The sequence below is a fragment of the Peromyscus maniculatus genome, chromosome 8, assembly GCF_049852395.1.
Source record: "Peromyscus maniculatus bairdii isolate BWxNUB_F1_BW_parent chromosome 8, HU_Pman_BW_mat_3.1, whole genome shotgun sequence".
NCBI classification, from domain to species: Eukaryota; Metazoa; Chordata; class Mammalia; order Rodentia; family Cricetidae; genus Peromyscus; species Peromyscus maniculatus.
In genome coordinates, this window is record NC_134859.1 from 63,443,579 (window position 1) to 63,468,582 (window position 25,004).

Consider the following 25,004-nt stretch of genomic DNA (forward strand, 5'->3'; position numbering starts at 1 on the left):
AAAGTATTATCAGTTCTAATTTACACAAGTGATGAAACTGAGGCCCAAAGAGATTAAATGATTTCCTCGAGTTCCCATAGCAGTAAATAAATTTCTTCACCATGCCATAGCACATGCATACAAAACATGTAAAAAAACAGAAAAAAAAATTAAAAGTGACTACCAGAAAGTACGAATTGACACAGGGATAGAGTGCATCCAACACCAACAGCATTTATCACAACTCTGTAATTTCAATGTCAGCACCTTCCTCACCAATCAGTCAACATTCCCACTTAACTATAAATCTTGCTCAGCAAGTATACCATCTATATCACCATCCTTAAATTTCCCACTCCTAAAATAAACCTTCACAGAAATAAAAAGTAGTATCTGAAGAATGTTACAATTTCTAATATATGAAACATACTTAAGAAGCACCATGGGGCTGATTGGTGGTGGCACACATCTTGGTCTACAGAGCGAGTTCCAAGACAGCCAAGGCTACACAGAGACCCTGTCTCCAAAAAAAAAAAAAAAAACAACCAAAAATATAAAAAAAGAAGAAATACCATGAGTTTATGAGGAAAGAGATTAAAAGAATCAAAGCCAATCCCAAAGTTTCTAACTTAGAAAACTTCAGAAAGGTTAAAATGTTCACAGTAGTTTTATTCATAAATGTAAAAGCTGAAATTATTTCAAATATTACAAACAGGTGAGTCAACAAATTGTAGCACACCCAAGATTTGGACTATTACCTATGCAATAAAAAGAAATCAACTACTTCTGGTCATGGTGGCACACGTCTTCAATCTCAGCACTCAAGAGGGGTAGGCAAAGGTCAGCTGATCTCTAAGAGTTTGAGGCCAACCTGCTGTGCACAGTAACAGAAACCAAATAAGTGGCCCAGTATGATGGTGTGCACTTGTTATCCCATCTTCCAATAGGCTGAGAGGACAGACAGCAAGTTCAAATCATCCCCAGCTATAGATCACGCCCAAAGCCAGCCAAGGCTACATGAGACCCTACCTCAAAAAAACAAAACAAAAAAGGAAAAAAAGCTCTAATTCAGCCTGTAACAAAAATTTGCCATAACTGAAATAGTTTAGTTCTCTTCAAGGGATACTGAAGAGCTGCACCTCCTTAACTTTTATGGAATCTTTTAAAGTCACACCTCACTTAGTCAATGAACTTGGCCAAGTAGAAAATTCAAGAGGCAATATCCCCTTTTCGTTGTCATGAAAACTGCAGAAACATGTATGATAGAGCCCCCATAAACCTGAGACACCAAAAAACACGAACAATCAGACTCCAACCCATCTCCATCTATCAATACATAGCATGTTACAAAGAAGCCTTTTTTCCTGTTAGAAGCCACAGGAGGGCCAGTGAGATAGATAGCTCAGTGCTGAAAGTATCTATCACTCAGCCTGATGACTTGAGTTTGATCAACAGAATCCATAGTTGAAAGAGAAAACTGACTACCAAAGTTTTCCTCAAACTTTCACTGTTGTCTGTGGTCCACATACACTCTTACACACATATCCCATACATACACACTAAAAATCTTTTAAACCACTGGAATTTTTAAATTATTACAATATATCCTAGCCTCTGATCATTACCAAAGCCAAAAATCATTCTTTCTCTTGCAAAATAGTCATTCTCCACTATCCTTTCCAATCTCTAGTAAACTCTAAATTGAAAATTGTTCTACCTTAATCTCCCTCAAATACATCAGTTTAATCCTACGTCTTAGATTTCTGCAATAGTCTCCCTCCCCCACTTTTTGGTTTTCTATGTGTTAACAGTCCTGGCTGTCCTGGAACTCACTCTGTAGAGCAGGCTGGCCTCAAACACACAGATCCTCCAGCCTCTGCCTCTGGGTGCTGGGTTTATAAGCGTGCACCAATACAACTGAGTCTGCAACAGCCTTCTAACCAACTTCCCTACATGTAATTTCTACCCAATTTATCACCATATTTCACTCTTTTTAAAACACAAATCATATTTTAACATATTCCTGTTTTTATCATTTTCATATCATTTAGAAACAGAACTTCAAGGAATAACAAGGGCTATAGTACAACATCTGAAGTCTTCCTCTGGCCACCATCTGAGAACACACATGTACATACAACATCACAAACATACATACACCATACACACAAAAGCAACAAAAAAATGATGACTATAAATTTTTAAAGAAGAAATAGTTAGAGCTAGAGATATAACATAGTATCAGAAGCTGGGAGTGATAGTGTGTGCCTGTAATCAAAGCATTTTGGAGTCTCAAGAGAAGCTTCAGGTCAGCCTAGGCTACATAGAGAAACCTGTTAGGGGGAAGAAAGAGGAACCTCAGTCTCTAAGGAGTCATTTTTCGTGGACACCCCTTAACTCTTCTTGACTTGTACTGCAACAGTTCTTTATACATTCCACTTGCCACCTCAACATCCACTTTACCAACATGTTTCTCAGCGGTGATTTTGCTCCCTAGATAAGATCTGGCAACATTTGGGACACAAGGGCTTGCCACTGACAACATGAGCAGAATTCAGATACTAGAAAATATGCTACAATGCACAGCACAGATCTCTGTAACAACTTGCCTTTTCCCAAATGTTAATGCTATGCTTGAGAAACCTTGCATTACATGTATTTATTTCTGTCTGTACCCTACTCAACTACTCAAATTAAGAGGATATCAGGTGTTAGTTCTTTGTCTCCTCCTACAGAATTTAGAAAACAGCACATTTAAGAACCTACGTTACAAACACAGACATATCTTAACTGAACCTATTTTGATAAGCACAGGCAGTGCAGAGATTGTAGCATTCAGAATAACAGAAAACATAAGGGAAGATAGATGGCACTTGCTGCCAAGACTGATGACTTGAGCTCAATCCCTGAGTCCCACAGAGTGGAAGAAGACATCCAATGCTGCCCCAAATTGTCCTCTAAATTCATGTGGAACACTCAAGAGCGCGCACACACATACACACACACAAATAAATAAATCTAATAAAAAGTTAATGATAAGAGGGCCAACAACCTACATCTGGATTTTGTGTTTCCCTAGCACATGCCATAAAAATCACAATTTTATAACTGTTATCTCAAAAAAGTATTAATCTAAAATTGGTTTCTGTACTTATTACAACATAAGTAAACCAACTGGCTTACAGACTATGATTTTTTTTGTTTTAATTTTATAGAATTTATTAAAAACCTTGCAAATAAATAAAAACGTTACACACCAGAATTTACCAGAACCAAAGTCTATATACCCTATGAACTTTCTATACAGTTAAAAAGGCATTTGGAATAGAAATTGTAGAGCTTCACATTAAACTTGACACTCTCAGTACTGAATATATTTTATGCATTTATCTACCACCAAAACAAAACAAAAAAACCCAAAACAGAATCATAAGTAGAAAAAGTTTATGCTTCAAAGGAGTAAAAGGAGCTAGGTAGGCATGGTAGCTCACTTGTATAATACTACCACCATAGAGGCTATGATAGGAAGATTGAAGTGAGTTTGAGACCAGTCTAGATTACAACATGAGTTTCAGACTAGCCTGAATTGCAGTATGAGACCTCTCTCTCTCCCAAAAAGAGAGAAAGGGAGTGTGGGAGAACTTTTCAAAAAATACTTGAATGATAACACAGTGCTAACTGAATAAAGTACAAAAAAATGAATACTAAAATACGACCCTAACAATAAATTCCTAACCCTAAAAAAGGAAAAACTTGACCTTGTCTAGTAATGCTGTTCCATCAACTTTTCCTGATATCTCTTTCTTGGTCTCAGGAGGAATAAACTGGTAGTATCAATCCAAACACAAACTATAAGGCCAAGCATTGTAGTACATGCTTGTAGTCTCAGCACTTAAGAGAATCAGGAATTCAAGACCAGCCTTGTTTACATAGCAAGTTCAAGGCTACCTACCACCCTACAATGACACCCATTCTCCTTCCCCCTAAATTTATCTAATGTGTATAAGTATTCTGCCTGCATGCATGTGTACTACATGCATGCCTGATGCCCAGAGAGGCCAGAAGAGGCTTTCAGATTCCCTCGAACTGAAGTTATAGATGGCTCTAAGCCACCATATTGGTGCTGGGAATCAAAGTCACGTCCTATGCAAGAGCTAGCGCTCTTAACTGTTGAGCCATCTTCTCTAGCCCCAGACCTGTCTTAATAAACAAAAAAATTGAAGACTTGGCCGTGCAGTGGTGGCGCATACCTTTAATCCCAGCACTCTAATCCCAGCACTCGGGAGGCAAAGCCAGGCAGATCTCTGTGAGTTCGAGGCCAGCCTGATCTACAGAGCAAGATCCAGGACAGGCACCAAAGCTACACAGAGAAACCCTATCTCAAAACAAAACAAAACAAAAAACTAAAGACTCATAACTACTTCCATGAAGAGATTAAAAGAAATCAAAATACAAGGTCTATAGTTAGGTGTAATACACAGAAGCACACTGAAATCTTAATATATTTAGTAATCAGTCACAATTTTATGAAAACTACATTCCATATTTAATATTTGAATATTAAATTTATGTTAAGTAAAAATAAATATTATTTTCTTATTATGCTTCAATTTTTACTGCTGAGCACAGTAGTGCATACTTGAAGTAGGAGACCATTTGGGCCCAGGAGGTCATGACAAGCCTGAGCAACATACAACCTTGCAGCATTTGAAAAAGAATAAAAAAGGGGGATGGGGGGCAAGAAATAGAGCCTAGTTGGTAGACTGATTATCTAGTATGTACAAAGCCCTGGGTTTGATGCCCAGTACCACATCAGAGATGATGGCACATGGTGGTAATCACAGCACTGGCTACATAACAAATGTGAAGCTAGCCTGAGATATATGAGACCCCATCTCAAAAATAAAGTTTTCCCTTTTGCGGGGATTAGGAAGACAAGAATATATTTCAGTAGCAGTATACAAACTCACTAAAAACAAGACCACAAATCCAATTCCCAGAAACCCTGCAAAGTTTTCCCTACTAATTCTGCAGTGTACAAAAAAATACATTTACACATAAGATGTGACACACATTCCCAGTATAAAAAGCTCTAGAATTGCCTTTAGTCCCAGCGCTCAGGAAGCAGAGGCAGGCAGATCTCTGTGGGTTCGAAGCCAACCTAGTCTTCAGAGCAAGTTCCAGGACAGCCAAGGCTACACAGAGAAACCCTGTCTTGAAAAAACAAACAAAATCTCAGGAATTATTTACAAAACTCTTTAGAGTATTGACCCTCCCCAGGATCTCTTTGATAAATAAAGTCCTTAATACCTAACAAGACTTAAGACCTAGGGAAGGTAAATGTGCCAATATGATGAGCAAAAAGACTAGACACTGAAATCAGTAAAGATTTAAAGGTAAAGAGTTACTGAAAAAATCAAGGCCACACAAGCATTCTTCAGAGGCATGCAATTAGAAGTAAAGGGGGATCTAGAAGAGCTGCCTAGCATGTGCAAGACTGCTGTTTCCATACTCAGTTGGGATAGAATTCTAAATAAGAAGATAAGGTACCCAGAAAACCTTATGGCAAACAAATTTCCCTAACTAATCCAAGACCTTGGATTTCCATGAACATCTATATAACTTGAAAATAAATTATTTAGAAGACTTAAAATATAGAGAAAATAAAACCCATGCATGCCAGGCAGTGGTGGCACACGCCTTTAATCCCAGCACTTGGGAGGCAGAGCCAGGAGGATCTCTGTGAGTTCAAGGCCAGCCTGGTCTACAAAGTGAGTTCCAAGAAAGGCGCAAAGCTACACAGAGAAACCCTGTCTTGAAAAACAAACAAACAAAAAAACCCATGCAGGATAAGGACAGTATCTTAACAGCACACAATAATCTCTTAAAGCTTGTATTAGCTAGGCATGACGGCTCATACAGCTTCCCAGCACCTAGGACACTGAGACAGAACTGCTGCAAGTTCAATATAAGCCAGGGCTACATAGTGAGTTCCAGGCCAGCCTTGGCTACAGAATGACACCCTATTTCAAGAAAACAAAATATGGGGGCGGGAGTATTCGCTCAGTGGTCAAGAGCACTGGCTGCTCTTCCAGAGGAGTAGGGTTCAATTCCCAGCACCCACATTTCAGCTCACAATTGTCTGTAACTTCAGCTCCAGGAGTTCCAACACCTTCACACAAATACACATGCAGGCAAAACACAAATGCACATAAAAGAAAAAGAAAAAAAATGACCTAGAGAGCATTAACAGTATTTGTTTTTCTTGCAGTGAATTTGGGTTCAATTTCCTGCACCCACATGACAGCTCATGACATCTGTACTCCAGTTTCAGGTGATCTGAGTCTCTTTTTCTGACCTCTGCAGGTACCAAGCATACACATGGCAAATAGACATTCATGCAAGCAAAATATCCATATACACCCATACACACAAAAAAGTAAAAATATATATACACACACACACATATACTAATTTGTTCAACCAATATATCCCATAATATATTTCAAGGTAAAGACGCACCTACAAAGACTATCTAAATAATAAAGCTTAGATGGACTGAAGAGATGACTCAGCAGTTAAAAGAGTGTTGGTAGCACTTCCTGAAGACATGGATTCACTCCCAGCACCCACACTGAGCGGCTCACAACTCTGTATTAACTCTAATTCCAGAAAGGTCTGATACCCTCTTTTTTTTTTTTTTTCAAGACAGGGTTTCTCTGTGTAGCTTTGCGCCTTTCCTGGAACTCGCTTTGGAGACCAGGCTGGCCTCGAACTCACAGAGATCCGCCTGCCTCTGCCTCCTGAGTGCTGGGATTAAAGGCTTGCTCCACCACCGCCCAGCTTCTGATACCCTCTTTTGCTCTCTGAGGGTACAGGCATGTATATGGTGCATATACATATACTCAGGAATATACACATACACGTTTTTTAGGGGTAGGTAGTGATAGCACACACCTTTAATCCCAGAACTCGGGAGGCAGACCAGGTAGATTTCTGAGTTCAAGGCCAACCTGGTCTACAGAGTGAGTTCCAAGACAACCAAGGCTATACAGATAAACCCTGTCTCAAAAAAATAATAAACAAAAAAATTCATATACAACTTAGAGAGAGCTGGAGAAATGGCTCAGCAGTTGAGAGCACTGGCTGCTCTTCCATAAGATGGACTCCCAGCACTCATATGGTGGCTCAGAACCATCCATAACTCCAAGTCTAGGGGCTGACTCCCTCTTCTGACCTCTGAGGGCACCAGGCACACAAGTAGTACACGTATATACGTGCATGCATATAAAACACTCATACATATAAAATAAATAAATCTAAAAACTAATTTTTAAAAAAAGCTTTGCATATAAGTAACATTTTAGGAGTGGTGTAAAGAGCCCCAGGAATAAAAAATGTTATAACAAATTCTACCTAAATGAGCAAATGAAGTACTAAAGTGGGGGGAAAAAAAGAATTTCATTCCTTCAGATTGGCTTTACATTGAGCAAAGAAGAAAAAAACTTCTCACAGATTTAAAAACTCCAATCAGGCAAGTGGGGTGTAGCCCACTGATGTTTCAGTCCCAGAGTGTTACAAGGCCCAAAAATTCATTTTTAGATACCATTCTCCTCACCCCACCACACACACATTAGTATTAAATAATACATACTAGTCTATTCTAAATACAATAGTAAATTACTCTGGTATTTTAACTATTTCTCTCAAAAAATATAAGTCAGGCAAAAAACTAGGGCTGTAATTCAGTAGTAGAAGTGCTTTCCTAACGTACCAGGTTCTGGGTCCAATTCAGAGCAGCACCATTGATATGTACATCAGATGCCAAAAATTATAAATCATTGATGGTTCAGCAAGTAAAGGCATATTCCACAACCCAAGTTCAACCCCCAGAACCCACAAGGTAGAAGGGGAGAACCAGCAACTCCCATAATTTGTCCTCTGACCTCCACATGTGCACACACATAAACACAAAATAAATAAATTTAAAATTATCTAAACAAAAAGTATAAACCCAACTTCAAATCAAAAGTACAGACTACAGCCGAGCGGTGGTGGCGCACGCCTTTAATCCCAGCACTCGGGAGGCAGAGGCAGGCGGATCTCTGTGAGTTCGAGGCCAGCCTGGGCTATCAAGTGAGTTCCAGGAAAGGCGCAAAGCTACACAGAGAAACCCTGTCTCGAAAAACCCAAAAAAAAAAAAAAAAAAAGTACAGACGACAAGTCAGCTACTCAGGAATCTAAGGCAAGAAAACCCAAAGTTCAAGGCTGGACTAGGCAACTTAAGGGGACTCAAAGTTTAAAAAAGGGCTAGGAGGGACTAGAGAAATGGCTGGGCATCGTACGTTAGGGCTTACAACCAACCACCTCTAATACCAGTCTCTGGGAATTTGACCCTCTCCTTCGGACCTCTGAAAGCTCCTATAGTATGCATACATACACTCAAATACACACACTCAAATACATACACACACACACACACACACACACACACACACACACACACACACACACCAAATAAGTATTTTAAGTAATTTTTTCTTGAGACAAGGTCTGTCTATGTAGCCCTAGCTGGACTACAACTCTCTATGTAGACCAGGCTGGCTTCAAGCTCACAAAAATCTGCCTGCTTCGACCTTCCAAGTGCTGGGATTAAAGGCGTGCACCACCACACCCCATTTTAAAAAAATAATAAAAACAGTAAAGTGCTAAGAATAACTGCTCAGTGATATGGTATTTGCCTACCATACTCCAAATCCTAAATTCAATTCCCATTACTGCAAAAAATAAAAAATTTTAAAAAAAAAAGAATGCAATACACTTGTTTTTCTCCCTCCGGTAAGGAAATGTAACTTTAAAAAAAAAAAGGCATCACACATTTAGCAGACAAACATTCTATAAATAAACTACATTCCTAGCTCTTGTAACTCACTCTTAAATATTAGACTACTTGTGTTCATTCATAAACATGTATTAACCAACTAATATGTGATAGTCCACAATTCCACAATTTACTGAGTGTTTACTATTATCAGGGGTATATTAAGTAAATAAAGATCATCCTATTTAAATCTAACAACTTAGTAAATACTATCTTCATAGAAAAAGTTAAGACTGGGCTGGAGAGATGGCTCAGCCGTTAAAGGCTAGGCTCACAACCAAAAATATAAGAAAAAGTTAAGACTTAAAAAGTTAAGGAAGTGAGCAGGTGAGACAACTCAGCAGGTAAAGATGCTTCCTGCCAACGCTGATAATGTGAGTTAATCCTCAGGACATATGTGAAGGGAGGGGAAGAACAGACTCTCAAGTCCTCCTATACTCCCCACAAATGTGATAAAAAATAATTTTTAAGCTAAGGAAGTTATTAAGTTTATAAATGCTATCATTAAAATACAGTAACTGGGCCAGGGAGACAGCTTAGTGGGTAAAGGCTCTTGCTGCCAAGCTTGACAACACAAGTTCAAACTCCAGAACCCACATGGCAGGATGAACCAACTCCTGCGATTGTCTTCTTACCTCCAAACATATGATGCCACCCTCACCTAAATAAATAAACATAATAATTTTTTAAGCTCAAATTTAAAATATGCCAGTTTTACTATGGTTGCTTCTGTTCCATTCCATTACCTGATAATTATTTCTCAGAAACTGAACTTTGCATGCCTTTCTAGATGTAATTCATTCACCTTCTTAAAATTATTTGATCAAAAAAATTGAACAGAGACTAGAGGGACGGCTCAGCAGTCAAGAGCATTGGCTGCTCTTGCAATGACCTCGGTTCAGTGCCCAGCACCCACATGGCAGCTCACAACCCCTAACTCCAGTTCCAGAGGTTTAATGCCCTTCTCTGACTCTGTGGGAACCAGGTACACAGACACATATAAGTGTAGACAAGGAACTCATACATCTAAATCGAAAAAGTAACAAGATAAAAAGATTTTTAAAAACTTATCAAAAGAAAAAAAAACGGTCCTTTTTTGCTTAGGTAAGTCAGGGAACTGTTAAAAGCAGTTATATTTAAATAGTAACTTTTCTGGATATGATGTAATCCCAGCACCTGGGAAGCCCAGTCTGGACAGCACAGCAAAAAGCAACAAGAGCTGGAGAAGTACTGATATACTTCAGTTAGTAGAGTGTTTGCCTAACATGCACGTAGTCCTGGAATCAATCCACAGCACCACAAAAAAAGACGTAAGGGAACAATGCCTATCATCCCAGCACTGGGGTGTGGAGCAAGAAGATGAGAAATTCAAAGTCATCCTAAGCTACACACCCAAGTACATGCCAGCCTGGCTTGTTTTGAGATGGAGTTTCTTTATGTTGCCCAGAATGGCCTGGAACTACCAGGCTCAAGAGATCCTGCTACCAAGGTCTCCTGAGTAGCAAATTGGCATTTTTTTTTTTTTTTTTTTTACAGAATAGCATATCTACTAAGCATGATATTTTGTAATATATATTCTTACTTATTTAGAGGTAAGGTTTATATTTTAAAAAACTCTTCTACCTTTTATAGGCCACTTAACTTTGTCACTATTTAGACTATAATTCAGAAACAACAAAAATCTGCTTCTAGCACAAAAGACTGATACACATACAAATAATTGTTACTAAATGATGACAGAAACATCTTAAATAAAAATAGGTGTTTCTAGTAGCTAGGAATTCTTGGTTTTTAGAAGGACTGTGACACTATTAACAAAATTAAACATCAAATTTTATCACTAAAAATTCAGTATTTTAACCCACCAATGAAATAAAATGAAATGAGACACTGTAAGTTCTTATCCTCTCATATTTTACAACAGGAAATCTTGAATATATTTTTTAAAAATCCAGCCATGAACAAGTTCAGAAACGTAAAAGGTACGGGGCAGTGGCAGCACACACCACATGCCTTTAATCCCAGCACTTGGGAGGCAGAGCCAGGCGGATCTCTGTGAGTTCAAGGCCAGCCTGGTCTACAGAGCAATATCCAGCACAGGTACCAAAACTACAGAGAAACCCTGTCTCTTGAAAAATCCAAAAAAAAAAAAAAGAAGAAGAAGAAAGGAAGGAAGGAAGGAAGGAAGGAAGGAAGGAAGGAAGGAAGGAAGGAAGGAACCTAAAAGGCTTTATAGATGAAAATATTTTGACACTCTTATTTAATGGTATAGTCTCAATTTTATGTAGAACTTGACTACATAAACTTGACTTTGGGGGGGGGGGCAAGTGGGGGAGCTGAGGACCAAATCCCGGGCCTTGTGCTTACTTTACCACTGAGCTAAATCCTCAACCCTGACTTTTTTTTAAAAAAGAGATCCATTAATATATGATTCTGAACTGAACAGCAGTCCTTAACCAAAAAGCTTCTAATTTCTAAATGATTAAGTTAGAAAAAGTGGAGTTTGTTGTTATAATAGACTACTGATATCCAAAGGGGTATGAGAAACAAACCAATTTTAATAAATGAGCCAAACATAGAAGAGCATTTCTAGATGACATGAAGAAAATAATCTGAACTCCAATGTCAACAGCTGAACCCTACATAATTTACGGGTTTTTGTTTTTGTTTTTGTTTTTGTTTTTTTCCAGAGCTGAGGACCAAACCCAGGGCCTTGTGCTTGCTAGGCAAGCGCTCTACCACTGAGCTAAATCCCCAAACCAATTTATGGTTTTTTACTAAGTATTCATGTCTACTAAAAACCATCAAATTTTGTTTTTTTAGTCTATAGTCCTGGCTGGCCTGGAACTCACTATATAGATCATCCTGCCTTGGCTCCCAAGTGCTGGGGTTTACATGTATGTGCCCTCTACATAGCTAGAGCCAGCATTTTAAACATTTTATTTGTTTGTTTATAAAGGCAAAGTCTCACTGTGTAAGCCCTGGCCAACCTGGAACTTGTTATGTAGAGCAGACAAATATACACACACCTCTACCTCTCAAGTGCTGTGCCCAAGTAGAACCAGCAAATTCTTAAGTTATCTTTTATGGCTAGTAGAGAGCATCCAATTTTAACCTGTGTGGTAGCCAATGCCTGTGATCCCCAAATCCAAAGCTAAGAACAGGAGGAACACTTAGTTCAAGGGCCACAAAGTAAATCTGAGGCCACTCTAGGCTACTATGCAATATACCATGACCCTGACTCAAAAATAGTAATTAATTAATTAAAGTAAAATAGTACTGGAGAGATAATAGCTCAGTGGTTAACAATTGCTGTTATTCTGGAAGAGGACCAAGGATCAGTTCTCAGCACCTACATGGCAGCTCATGTTCCAGGGGATGTGATGCCCTTCTACTGGACTCTTTGGGCACCAGGCACACACATGGTACACTTACAGGCAAAACAGGCATATACATTTGAAAAAGAGAAAGCTAGAGAGACAAAGGGAGAAAGGGAGAAAAAGAGAATTGAGAATGAGTATTCAAGAGTAAACAACAAAGTGTGTGTGTGGGGGGGGGGTGGTGACAGACACCTTTAATCCCAGCATTCAGGTGGCAGAGGCAGGCGGATCTCTGTGAGTACAAGGTCAGCCTAGTCTACAGAGTAAGTTGTAGGACAGCAAGGCTACACAGAGAAACCCTGTCTCAAAAAACTAGAAATAATTAATGAATTATTTTTTTAAAAAAGTAAGCATCAAAATTTTCAAGTATAACTAGTATATTTGTTATTGGTAGAATGGCATCATAACATGGGACTAAACACCACTATATGCCTCCATATACAAGTATTTTTTAAGACAAGGTATTATGTAACCCAAGCTAGCCTCAAACTTAATCTGTAGTCAAGAATGATCTTTAACTTTTGATCTTCCTGCCTCCACCTCCATGCTGGATTACAGGCCACTGACAGAATTACAAGCATGTTCTACCATACCCAGTTTATACAATGTTGAAGACTGAACCCAAGGCCTTAAGTTTATCACTAACTTACATCCCTAGCCCTAAGATATTCTTATTTTGTATTAATATGCAAATAATTGCCATATCCAGAACTCTCTAAAAATATGTATTACAGAAAATACAGTAATTATTTCCTATTTAATGTGCACATATATTTGGTTCTGTATACTCTAGTATCTCTTTAAACCTTTCAGACAATTGGCATGTAACTCAGTGATAAGATTACTGGCCTAGCATCCTCAAGGCCCAGGGTTTGATACTCAGCACAGCAAAATAGGTAATTTTCATCAAAGTTTAAATTTAAGACACCATTCTTTAGAATGGAAGCAATTTTGGGGTTTTTATTTGTTTGGTTTGGTTTGTTTTGGTTTCTTTTTCGAGACAGGGTTTCTCTGTGCAGTTTTGGTGCCTGTCCTGGATCTATCTCTGTAGACCAAGCTGGGCTCGAACTCAGAGATCGGCCTGGTTCTGCCTCCGGAGTGCTGGGACTAAAGGCATGCGCCACTACTGCCCAGCAGAAGCAATGTTTTGATACACTTAAGATATTATTGAAGCCAGGCTGTAGTGGCACACAGCCTTTAATCCCAACACTCTGGAGGCAGAGGCAGGTGGGTCTCTGAGTTCAAGGCCAGCCTGATCTACTTTGTGTGGGGGAGATGAATCATTGGGTAAGAGCAGTTGCTGACCAAACATGAGGGCCTGAGTGAAAATTTCCAGAACCCATATAAAAAAAATTCTAGCTGTGGCCATGTGCACCTATAATCCCAGACTGTGGGAGACACAGAGAAGAGAATTAATGGGGCTTGTTGCCATCAGCCTACCCCATTCAGCCAAGATACCCTCGCTTGGAAGGAATAAGGCAGACAGTGATAAAGCAGGACACTCAACATCCTCTTCTAGCACTCCCCCACACATGCACATACACATTTTTTTAAAAGACACTCTTAAACCAGTCTTGGTGGAACATGCCTGTAATCATAGTCCTCAAGAGGCAAAGGCTGAATTGCAACAAGTTCAGGATACCCTGGTCTACCTACTAAGTTTCAGTCTAGCTAGGATTCACAATGAGATGCTTTAAAAAAAAAAAAAAGTACTCAATTATAAGTCTCTAAACCAGTTGATTCTTAGAAATTCCTCCACTTATAAAACATGAGAATAACCAAATTAACAAATCAGATACAAGAATGCCAAAAATTAAGTCATTAAAAGGGAATCTAGAGAAAGAGCCAGTTGTGAAAGAACAGGAAGTGATGTATACTCCATTTTGTGGATGAACTATTTAGAAACATAAGCACCACACTAATCTGGAATCAACTCAGACTAACCGCTCTCATTATTCTGACAGTGGCATCAGGGGTCATGAAATAACCCTTAGATAATTCTTTCCTTAATAATGAATTTATTTAAGTGATCACCAACATACTTTTGTCACTTTTAGGGAAGAGCTCCTACCAGCTATAGAGAAGACACCTTAATTCTAATATGAAATAGTAAGCAATTAAAGCAATTAAACCTACACCCTGTGTATATCCTTGAATTTTGTGGCCATTATTGATAAATCAAAAATCGCTCTTCTTGCATTTTTCCAGGATAAAAAGTCACTCTTTACTAAGTAGTATGTTTGGGTTTATTCTTGCTAGTATGATATGAATCCATTATCAACAAACCATAAAACAGAAAATTAAGCATCATGGCATAATGTTTCCTGTATGAAGAAAAAACTATATATTCTGCAAACAGGACAACATACACTTTGTGTCATGAAGTAAAGGGTCACATGAAGCTGGTCACAATAGCTCAGCACTCAGAAGGCTAAGGCAGAAGGGCTGCCACAAGTTCAAGAACAGCCAGAACTGCATAGTAAGAACCTCCCTCAATAAAAAAAACAACAAATTCCAGGCACACTGGCACAGGTTAGGCATGAGGTTCAGTTCAGGGCTAGCCTCAGCTACACAACATTTGAAGATAATCTAGACTACACGAAACCTTGTTCCCCCACATCCCCAAAAAGAAAGAAAGAGAAAGATTCAAATGAATGGTACTATTTACATTAAATGAACTGAGATGAATATTAAGATAATAAATAAGGCAGAAAAATTTCATTTTTGAGAAAAACATAATGTAGCTTTCTCAAAATCATGAAATAAAAGAACTTAGGACAGGTACTATGGCCCACACCTTTAATCCCAAGCACACAGCAGAGACAGGCAGATCTCTTATGAATTTGAGGCCAGCCTGTCCTACATAGCAAGTTGCAGGTGAGCCAGGGAAGACCCCGTTTTTTTTTTTTTTTTGTTGTTGTTTTTTGCTGTTGTTTTTTTTTTTTTTAAAGTTTCTACTGGATGATGGCAAACACCTGTAATTCTAGAACTCGGGGAGATTGGAGACAGAGGTATCAGTAATTTAGTCATCCTCAGCTACACAGTTACACTAGCCTGGCCTACATGACAGAACTTAAATCAATGCCTAGCACTTCTGCTACATCTTTAAATTCTTGTCCTCAATTTAAAAGTAACTCGTTAAGTAAAGCTCAGACAACAAATATGATTTGTTAATAAAATAAGACATTAACGTTTTAGTAATCTTTATTACTGCTAATATTTACGTATGGAACATTTCAAAAACACTTCACGACTATATCTAAACAGTTAAATAAAAAAATAGAGTCAAGTGTGGAGGCGCACACCTGTAATCCCAGCACATGAGAGGGTTCGGCAGGATGATTGCCGAGTTCAAGGCAACCTGAATAGAAAGACTCTTTCTTTAAAAGGGGGGTGCAGAGGGAGGCGTGTGTGTACATCAAGACTCCTTTAAGGAAGAAAGGAAAAGTAAAAAATGTACATCAAGACTTCTTCAAGACTTGAAGACTAATTTTTTTATTTCAGAAGGCACTTGCCAGAATGCCAAAACTGTTATTTTTATTCTACTCGACTAAGGACAAAATCAACAAGTATTGTTGACAGATCAGACAAGATGGTTTCTTTTAAAACAAGTATGACATAAAGCAAAAGTGGGGGGAAAAAAGAGTACAGGATACAGATCACAACAAAACTGGGTGCATTACTTTGCATTTCCTCAAGAAGCAACATCTGCTACATAAAAGTTTGTAACATAATCATTTTCAGAAATTTCTGTATCAGTGTCATGCAAAACAGTATTAACCTTACAAAGTCACAGCCCGGGGCAAATGTCTGATCATCCGACAGTTTGAATGTAATAATTTCTAATAATTCTCCAAGAACTACAAAAGCTAAAGAGAAAAAAGGAGGAGAAAGAATGGAAGGAATATAAAATTATTTTATTAAACCCTAACGAAAACTAACCCACCCGACCCCCGGGCCAAAAGTCAATCCAGGCACCTTCCTCTCTCTCAAAACAGAGCAAGAGAAACATCAAAACTGTTCTAACCTGAGACCATATCCCAACAATAACAAGAGCGGACATACTTCCCATGGACAGATCTCAGGAGAAGAATCCAAACAGTATTGTAATCGATTTAAAACTAAAGGAAAAAAAAAAAACAACTAACCTCTCCAAGGGAAGCGCCATTACTTGCCACTCCTGCCCCCCCCCCCTCAGTATATACACGGGTCTGTGTATGAAGAAACTGACTTGGACTTCTGCAGCATTGCAGTAGACTAGAGAACGGAGAGAGGGGGGAGGGTGGGGGGACAGAAATGCTTCCATCACCCCCTACAGAAGAAAGATATGGATTTCCTGGGGGGGAGCAGTTATCCAGTTAACTACCCAGAGCATTCTCCATTCCCAAGAATACAGACAGTACAAAGGAGGAGGAGCAGGATGAGGAGACCAGAAAGGGACCTCGCGCCTTTAAATCGGGGTGCACGTCAACTCAAATCTCCCTACTAGGGCCACACCTTCCTAGAAACATCCCCTTCCACCACCTCTTCCGGTGACCCTCAGGAAAAAGGAATGCAATTGCTCTGGCCCCTAGAAACAGGAGGGCGCCCAGCTCACCAGTTTCTCCCACCCCACCCACAGAATCACAGACCCTCCTTGTCTCCCTCCCCCACTCTACCCCTAGATCTTCCACCCAGAGAGGACTGAGTGGGCCGAATTTCCCCGCCCCCTCCATGTCTTCCTCTCCCAAAGCAGAGGTGCCCTTACCCCGTTCGCCGGCAGGTCTGGGGCGGAGTGGGCAGGCGCAGACCCCTGGAGCGCTCCGGTGGCCGCGGCGCTGGAGAGCGAGGAGTGAGGAGGAGGAGGAGGAGGAGGAGGAGGGGGCCCGGCGACAGACCGCCGTCCCCCCCCCCCCCAGCCGCCCAGCCCAAGCTCTGCGACAAGGGGCCGGGGGGAGGAGGGGGGGACGAGGGGACGCCCGGGGTCGAGGAGGCGCCCTTAACGCTCGGGCTCAGTTAAGATGGCGCGGGGAAGTGCCGGGAGCCGCCGCCGCCGCCGCCGCCGCCTCGGGGGAACCGGCCCGGGCCTCGGCCGCCTCCGGTCCTCACAGCCGAGGCCCTGTCGGTCCCCCGCCGCGGCCCCTCGGCGGGCGGGCGGGCCCACGCGCACCCCTCCGCCACCACCAGCACCCCTGGGAAGGGGGCGCTCACAAAGGGAAGACAGGCCGCGGGCCGGCGGGCGGCGGGGCGGGGTCCCCGGGGGCCGAGAGGCCTGGGAGTTCCGCGACTGCTCCGCGCTCGCGGCCCGCCGAGGGCGCCAGGCGAGCGGGACCCCTCCTCTCTCCTCAGGCGGGCGGGCGGCGGCGGCGGCACCGACTCACTCTCCGCGCCACCCTCCCTCTCTCCTTCCAAGCCCTGAAGCCACAGAGCTCGGCCGCTGCCCAGGAGCCCCCCCCTTCCCCAACACCACTCCCCTCCTCCCGACAGACATCTCAGTCTCAGATCTCGCGAGGTTTCTCGCCTGACAGGCCCGACCCTGCGCGAGACCCGGCGGCGCGTGCACGCGAGCGCGCGCCCAGACACACATACCCACCCGGGAGCGCGCGAGTACTTGACGCTGGGCGGTGCTGCCCGAGCTGCCTGGAGTGCTAGGGCTTCTTGGTCCGGTTCCACCCTCAGCTGGGCAGTGCCACGCGGGCGTCAGGTGCACGCTCTCCAGCCCGGAAATCCAAGGGAGATGAGCTCGTCTGCACGCTCCTTCCCTCTTCCCACCTCCAGAACATCAGCCTCCCACTAATCCTGCCAAAGTGAAAGTTTGCTCCAAAGTGTAGAACATTTCATTCCTACACACCTTAGTTGGGCTCCTCGTGGGATCCAGGGATAAACTTGGCAGCATAATCACTATGTAGCTGCGTTCGTGCGATTCTAATAGTTGAATCTGGAACGGTTTGGAACGGCAGTTCGACCTGCCTATAAACCATCCTGTGTATGGGTGATGGAAAGCAACTTCACAAGGCTTTGTGGACTTAGTAAGAAACTTTTCTCAGTATAAAAGCAGCAAACTGGTGACACACACCCCTTTAATCCCAGCACTCCGGGAGGCATAGGCAGGTAGATCGGAGTTCTAGGCCAGCCTGGTCTACATAGTGAGTTCCAGGTCAGTCAGGGATAAACAGTGAGACCCAGTCTTTAAAAAAAAAAAAAAAAAAAAAGGTTCTGTCTTAAAAAGCAACAAACTAAAGGATCCTGTGCAAGAAAGAGATATACCTTATCGTGGGTTTAGAAGCAATTTTTACAATCCATCCAGTAAGCCCTGCTGTGGTGGCACACACCTTTAATCCCAGCACTTGGGAGGCCTACAAAGCGCGTTTCAGGACAACCAGGGCTGTTAAACAGAGAAACCTTGTCTTGAAAAACCACCACCAAATAAAATAAATTTAAAAAAAAATTTAAATCTATCCAGTAGTGTTTGTTCCTCCTCTCTCTCTTACACACACAGACAAATACACAGACACATACGTCTCTCCAGTCACCCCTTATCCCTGGCTAGCCTGGGACTCCTTATGTAGAACAGACTAGCCCATCTGGGCCTCCTGAAATTGTTATTCAGGAACCAACAAGTGATCCGGTTGTGATAGTGCACACCTGTTGTGATGGTGCACACCTGTAATCTGTAATCGAGCCACACAAGAGGCTGAGGCAAGAAATTGCAAGTCTGAGTTGGAGGCTAGTTTGGGCTACATATAAACACCGTGTGTGTGTGTGTGTGTGTGTGTGTGTGTGTGTGTGTGTGTAGATATGTGTGCGTGTGTATACACACACACACACACACACACACACATATATATATATATATATATATAGAGAGAGAGAGAGAGAGAGAGAGAGATGGTTCAGCAGTTGAGAACAAGTACTGCTTGCTCTTGCAGAGGACAGGAGTTCAGATCCCAGCACCCAGGATGTGGAGCAGCTCCTAACCAACTGTAACTCTAGCTTTATACTATCCGATGCCCCCAGGTACCCTCTACCAGACCTGCATTTGTGTGTGTTTTGTTCTGTTTTGTTTTCCTAGTGTGGTGGCCCATGGCTATAACTCTCTCAGCATTTTGGTGTTGGGTGTGGAGGCCAGAGAATCAGCAGTTAAAGATGAAGGTAAACTAAAGATGTTGAGCCAATCTGGGTTATATAAAACTCTTCTCAAAAACAAGCAAACACACAAAAAGAATGCATAAAGCCATTTAAGAAAACACGTGCTGGGGCTGGGGGATGACTCAGCTGATAAAGTGCTTGCCACACAAGCAGGAGGTCATTAGTTCGGATGTCCAGCACCCACAGGGGATGCACCTATAATCCCCATGCTGGGGAGATAAAGAGGATGCCAGGGACTCAGAAGCAGCCAGTCCGGCCAAATAGGGCAAATTCCAGGTTTAGTGAGAGACTTTGTCTCAAAAAATAAAGTGAGGGGCTAGGAGGAGAGGAGGGAGGGGAAACAGCAGTTGGGATGTAAAATAAGATTTTATATACATATGTGTATATGTATACAAAACAAAGAGGGGAAAATAAAGTGAAGGGTCAGCAAGATGACTCAATGGGCAAAAGGTCTTGCCTTGAAAGTCTGATGATCTGAATTCAACCGGTGGAACTCACTTAAAGATAGAAGGAGAGAACTGATTCCACAAAGTTCTCCTCTGACCTCCACACCTCTACTATAGTATTCCTGCCTACATACACACATCATACACTCACATACTAATAATAATGTTTTTAAAGTGGAAAGGCAGGCATGGTGGCTGGTGCATGGTGGCTCACTGTGGTATCATAAACCTATATACTAATAATAAATATTTCTTTTAAAAGTGGAAGCCAAGGCTGGATGGTGGTGGCACACACCTTCAATCCTAGCACTCAGGAGACAGAGCCAGGCAGATCTCTGTGAGTTTGAGACCAGTCTGGTCTACAAAGCAAGATCCAGGACAGGCACCAAAACTACACAGAGAAACTTTGTCTCAACAAACCAAAAAAAAAAAAAAAAAAAAAAGTGGAGGCCAGGCATGGTGGCTCATGCCTTTAGACCCAGCATTTGGGAAGCAGAGGCAAATGGATCTCTGTGAGTTCAAGGCTAGCCTAGTTTACATTAGTAAGTTCCAAGACAGCCAGGGATATGTAGAGAGATCCTATCTCAAGGGGATGAAAAAGTGGAGAGAGCCATAAAGGAAAATACCTGATCCACATGCACAAGCTCCCATGGGCAAACACATATACATACATACACAAAATCATGCACTGCCTGGGTGATGGCACATGACTGTAACCTCAGTGCTTGGGAGGCTGAGGCAGGAAGATTATGATTCTAGGCCGGCCTTGGCTACATAGGGAGACCATGTGTCAACAACACCAACAGAGAAGGGGAGAAAAGGAAAACAAAATCTGCAACGTGGAGAGAGTTCTGATGTACAGCAGTTGCCTAACATGCATAAGGCCCTAAACTAGACTACCAGGCACCACAATGGTGGCTCCTTAACCAGCCTAACAACTTCAACAAGTAGATCTGTCCTGGTAGTTTTATGAGCAAAATTTTACTTTGAAAATGAAAATGTAATTTAATTTGAAGAATTCAAAATTTTAGTAAACTATGGAAGTACATTGACCAGCATCAGAAAAGCAAGCCCTCTGCCTCAGCAGAATGTGCTCATGACTTGTCCTCAATATTCCTGCTGGAGTCAAGAGCCTTGTTCTATGAGTCATTGATTCCTCTTTCTGCCTATACCCTCCTCAACTCTCAAAGGACAACTTCCTCTCAGGATAAAAATGCATGCACTAGTTTCTCCATGGGGATGGGGAGAAGTAATTATCTTCACCTCCCTTCCCCTTCCTGACCTGCCTTTTTGGGTAACTTATTAATCTTGCACCGCCACTGAAACTTGATCATACTGACCTTGGTTGCTATATCTAGTGAAGTCATTTAATCCTTTCCTCCCTGTAATCTACAATATTTGATATAACTGTCACTCCCTCCACCTTAAACTATTTTTCCTTGGCTTTTCAACACTCCTCAAAAACCAGTTTTCACAAGCAGTGGTGGCTCACATGCCTTTGATCCCAGAGCTCAGGAGGCAGAGGCAGGTGGATCTCTGAGTCAGAGCGAAATCCAGGACAGGCAGGGCTACAGGGAAACCCCGTCTCGGAAAAAAAACAAAAAAAACAAATAATAATAATAGTAATAATAATAATAAAATAATTTTTCTATCTTCCTGTCCTGACAGGGCCCCTCCCTCTTCCTCCACCTAGCCCGTAAAATATATGTTCCTCTAATTCTGGTCTGTTTCAGCAAGAGATTGTCAGCATAAGAATGTCTTCTCCCAGAGCCTGGGGTTATAACGCTGTAATGGAGCACATGCCTATCATGTGGAAAATCTGAGTTCAATCACCAGGACACATCTCCACACACACACCCCAAAATATTCTCTGCTACCTACTTATTTCATACATGGGAATAGAAGGAGAGTTGAGCCTTCTCATAGTATTTTTATGGGAAACTTCAAACAGATAAAATAGAATTAGTACAGAATGATCATCTCTCTGACTGCTATGCAAGTTTCCTTGACTGCAACTTTTTTTATGCTGGGGGGAGGCAGGAATTAAGGTCTCTGCATCCCAGGCTGGCCTCAAACACTCTATGTAGTTAAGGCAGTCCTTAATTCCTCATCCTCCTGTCTCCAACTCTTAAATTCTGGGATTACAGGGTTGTTCTATCATACCTAGCTAACATTTTACCTTTTTTTTAAGGCTGTGCCACCACTGCCCAGCTTTATTACAATATCTTTATATAATTTGCCTAAAACTTTAATAGCATTTAATATCAATCCATGGTCGTTTATCCCAGTAATTTCCAAAACACCTTTTACAGTTCATTTATCTGAATTGGGATCTGAACATGATTCACACTTCGCGCTTGATTAATCAATAGGTACTTGTTTTCGTGTACAAAAAGTTCCCTGTCTCTTATACCATCTCAGTTTGTCGTTTTTCTTTCTCATCACTTGTTTAAAGTTTACTTGCCAAATAAATGAGATCATAATGCCAGGAACGTTAGCTCATGCCCACAATCCCAGCACTCTGAAGGTTGAGGCAGGAGGATTGTTGCAAGTTCAAGGACAGCCTGGGCTACTGTGGGACCCTTTCTCAGAAACAGAGAGACAGAGAGACAGACAGACAGACAAACAGAGAGACAGAGAGAGACAGACAGACAGAGAGATAGACAGACAGACAGAGAGACAGACAGAGGGCAATATAGAATTTTTCCACATCTGGACTTTAATCCAGATCCTCATGATGTCTTTCACATTTGCTTCAAAGCTCATATTTCCTGGAAATTAGTAGTTAAATCTAAAGGTTTGGTTGTATTTAGGATAACTTATTTTTGTAGGAATGATGTTTCTAAAATATTTTGTGGAGGTTTAATTAATTGGTTTTGGGATTTTTGGGGGTTGTTGTGGTTTTTTTTTCTTTTCTTTGTTTGTTTGATTTTTGGTTTTTCAAGACAGGGTTTCTCTGTGTAGCCCTGACTGTCCTGGAACTCGTTCTGTAGACCAGGCTAGACTCGAACTCACAGAGATTCTCCCACCTCTGCCTCCCAAGAGTTGTTATTTTTATTTTTTAATTGTATGTGGGTGTGGGTGAGTGGTAGTGGTGGTGGTGGTGGTGGTGGTGGTGGTGGTGGTGGTGGTGGTGGTGGTGGTGGTGGGTGTGTGCATGGAAATGAAGATGTCTGCAGAAGCCAGAGACTGTAGATCACCCTAGGGCTGGAGTTAAAGGCAGTTTTGAGCCAACTCAGGTGCTCTGCAAGAGCCACTGAGCTCCACTCTGCTTTTGGTTTTCTGATGCGTGGTCTCCATAAGTAAGCAAGCTGACCTTGGAACTCGCTACATACCCCAGGCAGGCTGACTTCAAAGTTGTAGCCATCTTCCTGCCCCAAGCTTCAGTGTACTAACATTGCAGGTGTGCACCCCCTTGGCTGGCTCACACCTGGTGTTTTTATATTTTGTGTCTGCCACTACTCCAGTCTCATACTTAACCTCCACCTCAGCTGTTTCAAGTTGTTCCATTCCTCCCCATTTCCCTAGCATAGAGAGAAGAGGTGTTTCGGTTTGCTTAGGGCTGAGAATTAAGCTCAGAGTCTCAAAACAAAACAAAAAATCTTACCATCTTGATCTATTACCATAAACTATTAATACATTGTTCTCAGGGTGTAGATCAAATCCCTACGCCTTCTCTAGTTCACTAATGTCCTGCAACATTCAAGTTAAATGTCACTTTGAAAGGATATTTTTATATCTCAATTAGGTTTCTTTTGAATCTATAAATTAGGGCCAGGAAACTGTTAAAACAATTAGTACCAATGATGTTTTGATCTTGATAGATCAAATTATTCTCAATGTGACAAAACTCTATCAACATTAATACTTCCATTACAAGTAAACCAAGGTACTAAGAGCTTGCACCATATGTTCCAAGTCATGTAGCTGGTAGATGAGGGCAGGGCTAGAATCTGAACCTAAGCATGAATGAATCCAAAGCACACTGGTCTTCCTGTCATCTTGTATTCTTGTCAACTATTGACCAAGGATATGCGTGACATGAACATTTCGGGTATGTGTAAGAGATGCCCAAGTATGCGTCATATCTGTTTGGCTGTTGTCATACATATATCTGTATGTGAAAAAGATAGCTTGTCAGTGTGTCATCAGGTGCACTGAAAATCATGACCATCTGTCCAGTGGAACAATTCAGTATCGTAACCCAGCAAAGAACTGAGTCACGGTGACCTCAATTTAACAACGACTTATTGGCATGTGGTATGGTGGCTCATGCCTATTAATCCTAGCATTTGGTAGGCTGATGCAGGAGGATTGCCTTGAATTCAAGGCCAGCCTAGGCTAGAGAGTAAAACTCAATCTAGAAAAAAACAAACTAACTAACAGGCCCAGAAAACAAGGCCCAGCATCATGGTTCAACAGGTAAAGGCGCCTGTCACCAGCCTGACAGGCCGAGTTAGATCCCTGGGTAGGACTCACATGGTAGAGGGAGAGGACCTCTGAGTTCCCGTGCATACAGTGACACATGTGTCCCTCCCCCCACCACACACAATAAGTGACTGTAACAAAAATTTAAACAAACACAAACAAAATACTCTATGATGGAATGGAAAGAAAAGAAAAAAAAACTTGTTGAATTTCTATTGCATGTCAGCCTTCTTTTCAGTTTTTGGAGACAGGGTTTCATGTAGGTCATCTAGCCCAGGCTGGCCTGGAACTCATTATGTAGCCAAGAATGACCTTGAACTCCTAAACTCCTGATCCTCCTGCCTCCACCTCCCCTGGACTGTGATGATAGGTGTATACCACCACATTAAGCCAGCTTAAATAAACAAAATACAGATCTAATGTTTAGAGTTACTCTGTGGCAAGTAGTGTTCACATTTTTTGTTTTCTGTGGTCTTCCCAGACTCCTTGAAAAGAGGTGATATAATGATGGTTCCCATTACACATAAACTTGGAGAAGCTAAGTAACTTTGTGTAACATTGCACAGCCACTAAATACAGACAGAACACAGACTCTGGTGATTTGTTTTTGTTTTTGAGTCAGGGTGTTACATATAGCCTTGGCTGGCCTGAATTCACTATATAGATCTGGCTGGCCTGGAACTCACAAAGATCATCCTGCCTCTGTCTCCCAAGTGCTGGGACTAAAGGCATGAGCCACAGTGCACAGCCATTAAAAGTTAA

General features: G+C 41.5%; 1 protein-coding gene across 2 annotated transcripts in view; it reads right to left on the reverse strand.

Annotated features, from left to right (window-relative positions):
• The window catches only part of Taok1 (TAO kinase 1), a 112,445-nt gene that overhangs the window by 73,181 nt on the left and 14,260 nt on the right, over nucleotides 1-25,004 (reverse strand). Inside the window, exon 1 of one of the 2 annotated variants that reach the window (XM_006977440.4) lies at nucleotides 16,988-17,142. The exons of the other annotated variant lie outside the window; for it this stretch is intronic. The gene's annotated coding sequence lies outside the window, so the exon portion shown is untranslated. Of the gene's footprint in view, nucleotides 1-16,987; nucleotides 17,143-25,004 lie in introns of those variants that run through there. 2 annotated transcript variants of the gene reach the window in all.